Genomic DNA, 4051 nt, shown 5'->3' on the forward strand with positions numbered 1-4051 from the left:
CCATTGTGCGAATATACCACAGCTTCTCTACCCATTCGTTTGTTGATGGGCATTTAGGTTGTTTCCAACTCCTTGCTATTGTAAACAAAGCCACGCCTACATGGTTTTTAAATACTGGTGGCATAGCTTCCAGCATTACAGCAACATGCAAGTCATCACAGTACAGCAAACTGACAGACAAGTGTTGTATTCATAAGAGCAAACAATAAACAAGCATACATAATATGTCTATGCCATAAAGTAAGCAGCAATATGGAAATCATACTCCAATACAATAAACTGATGATTCAATGTTGTACTCCTAAGAGCAAACCATATAAACAAGCAAGCATCCAGAAATCATCATGTGGGCAGTGTCTGGCCCCTCCAGCAGGCCTGGCCCATTGTCTGGCTCCAGTTTCTTGGGCAATTCAACAGGCTCTCAGCTCCCTACCACTAGCAGATGTCCACCCCAGAAAATTTCCATTGACACTGGTAGGAGATAGTTTGCCTCATGGAATGAAACACATCGTCCCACAGTGAGTGGACCAGCATCATCTTGAGCCCAGTAGAGACAATTGCCACAAAAGATCAAAGACTATAGCTTTCAGTATGGATTACATCTCAATATCAAGAAAACAAAAATCCTCACCAATGGGCTAATAGACAACATCATAATAGATAGAGAAAAGATAAAAATTGTCAATGATTTAATCTTACTTGGACCCACAATCAACACCCTTGGTACCAGAAGTCAGAAGATCAAAAGACATCTTGCACTGAGAAAAATCTACTGTCAGTGATGTAAGTTTAAAGATTAAAGAGCACTTGATCCAAGCCATGGTCTTTTCTATTATTTCCTATGCATTTAAAAGTTAGACAATGAATAAAGATGACAGGGGAAAATATTTCTGCCTTTGAGGTGTGGTGTTGGAGAAGAGTACTGAATATCCTGTGGCCTAACAAAGGAACAAATGTTTTAGAGAAAGTGCAATCAATCGAGGCAAGGATGATGAATCTTTGTCTCACATATTTTAAGTATGTTGGTCAGAAGATGTTAGTTCTTGGAAAAAGACATCATGCAGGGAAAGGTGGTGGGTCAGAGAAAGATCCTCAATCAGAGGGTTTGGCACTATGACTATAACAATGATCTCTGCCTAGCGTGGCAGAGCCTGAGGATAGCTCAGGAAAGGGTAAGCTTTAGATCTGTTATTCATATAGTCCCTATGAGTTGTAATCAACTTGGCTACACATGGTGACTACAAGGTGGGACACCAGGCACAGTAGAATGAAATGCTTCCTGGTCTTGTACCATTTTTACAATGGTTGATATACTCAAGTTCATGGTTGTGGCTATTGTGTATTTTGAGTATCTTCCAGTATAAGCGGCTCACCATCTAGCACTATAGCAGGCAATATTCTGTTGTGAGCCATAACTTTTTCAGCAGGTGATGTTTTAGTAGATCGTCAGGTCTTTCTTTCTAGGTTGCTTTATTTCAACAACTGCTGAGTCCTGTGCACTATAGGCCAACCTGCTAGTAGGTGAGATACTAGTGGTGTAGCGCCCAGCTTTGCAACAACACACAAACCACTACAGTAACATAACCTGACAGATGGGTGGTAAATGAGTCCCACAGAGGTGGCGAAGTACCTGCACGTGAATGTTCTGAACTTTAGGTCTTTCATATGGGCAAAGAAAGAACTGAACAGTATTAGGGAAGCACTTCCTGTGGGATGCTGACTAGTCACCTTTGTGGATCTTGTTCAAACAAATCTAAGGTCTTTAATTAAAGTCACAAACTCTCCAAGCTTTATCAGCTCCTGCAGCTCATACCTGGTAAGCAGTTCTCCCAGACTCTTTGCCAGGCCTCCTGTGAAATTGTAAGGTCTGAGTTAGGGAGCTCTGTTGACTTATTAAGTAAGAAATTGTGCTGCCTACCCACAAGCAGTTAGTTCAAATCCCCCAGCTGCTCTGCAAGAGGAAAATGGATAATCTCCTCCAGAGCAACCCACAGCCTTGAAAATTCAATCGAGAATTTGTTATGAGTTGGCTGAGCCTCAACAGCAATGAATTTTTTTGAGTGAGAAACTGCTTTCATATCAGTTACAACATATTGCATGTTCAACAATAGTTCACAAGGGTTCCAATTTCTGTACATCCTCATCAACATTTATTTCCCATTTTTTAAAAAGTAGTAATTATGAGTCTGAAGTGATAGCTCATTGGGGTTTTGATTTGTGTTTCCCTCATCTGCTATCCTAAAGGTCAGGGGTTCAAACCCACCAGCTGGTTCACAGACAAGGGTGAGGCAGTCAGCTTCCATAGAGATGTATAGGCTTCAAAACCCTATGTGGACGTTGTACTCTGTCCTGTAGCATCACTGTGATTTGAATTTGACTTAACAGCAATGAATTTGACATTTTAGTGACTAATGATGGTCAGCACCTTCTTATATACTTAGCCATTTATATGTCTCCTTTGAGTAAATCCTGTGATTCATTTATAACACATGTTTCTCTTGGGTTCTGTCAATGTTGGGACTGGAGGAAAAGCAGGTTTCCTCCTTTCCTTTTTCTGCCTATTGGGAATGTCTCACATTTCCCTCCATTTTTTGATTCCTGAAGTAAATAACTCTCAGAAATATATTTCTCCTCTGAGCTTTTGGGATGATGATCCTTTTTCCTTATTCTGCATAATTTTCCATACACAATATCTTTTTACCTCTCATAGACCCAAGAGAACAAACAGATATGTCTTGGAGAGAGTGTAGCCAGAGTGCTTCTTGGAGGCAAGGATGTCGAAGTGGTGTCATGTAGTTAGGTGATCCTATTCATTAGAGAGGGACATCATGCTTGCAAAAATGGGGACTCAGTGAAGGAGAAAAGACCCCCAATGAGATGGATTGATATGATGATTTCAGCGATGGACTTGAGTGTTTTGGAGTTGGTGAGGATGGTATAAGATAGGGCAGGGTTCAGGTTGGCTGTTCATAGGGTCACTGTGAGTCATACTCAACAGCATCTAAAAACAACTGCCCTTGTCCAAGGGAATTCTGGCAGCCAGTGGCTAAGGAGTTGTGCTGCCAACCCAAAGGCAGGTGGTTCAGATCCACTAACTGTTCTGTGGAGAGAATATGGATAATTTCTCATGTGATTTACTGCCTCCGCAAACCTGCAAGAGGGTCATCTATGAGTCAGTTCCAACTCAACGGCATATAACAATAGCAACAACTCTACTAGACTCAGGCAAAATCTATATCAGAGAGTTGCTGGATTGCCTTGAGTTGGGCTTATTATTCATTTGGCTGCTAGTTGATTCCTCATCTTAGTTCGATGGATGATAATAACCTCATGGGCATAGCGCTCAGCCCATTGTAGGGATTATCTTTTACTTTCAAAGCAGTCCATGCGGCCTCCTGAATAAAACATTGCCCTGTAAGATTGTCACAAAAATGACATGAAGCATAGGTGAGATTATATTTCCCAAGATACCCCAAAGAATTTAAATAAAGGCTATAGATGTTGAATCCCTTCAACAGTCACTATATTGAGAGAACATTGTTATATTGATACTTGATAATCATTGAGCAATGAAGAGGACAAAAGAAGTGTGTTTCTTTTTCTATTTAGTATAATGAATGTATCCCAGAGAAAAACAAAAATAATAAAAACTTTAGAAAAATGTTTGAAGATACATACCTTTAGAATTGTTTTCTCTTTTTTTTTTTACCTTTGTAAAGAGATAAATGAGGGAATTAATTGCATCCTTTTTTTAAAAAAAAAAGAGGCATGATGTTACAAAAACAGGTAAAAACTAAGTAAGAACAAGTGGATATAAAATTTTAAATCTTGGACAAGGAAAATACAGCCATTTAAATTTAAAAAAAATTAAAAAATAAATAAATACAATCACTCCATAGGATAGACTAGACTAGACATAGTTGGAGAGAGGATTAACAGATTGGAATAAAGAATTAACTCAGTGCATCTGAATTCCAAAATCAATCTCCATAATAGTCTATGTGTTTCCTACTGCCAAAGGGGCCCTTTAGAGTAGTGAGAGAAGATCTTC

Source organism: Elephantulus edwardii, unplaced genomic scaffold (assembly GCF_000299155.1).
Source record: "Elephantulus edwardii isolate Elephantulus edwardi_28Jun2011 unplaced genomic scaffold, EleEdw1.0 scaffold00061, whole genome shotgun sequence".
NCBI classification, from domain to species: Eukaryota; Metazoa; Chordata; class Mammalia; order Macroscelidea; family Macroscelididae; genus Elephantulus; species Elephantulus edwardii.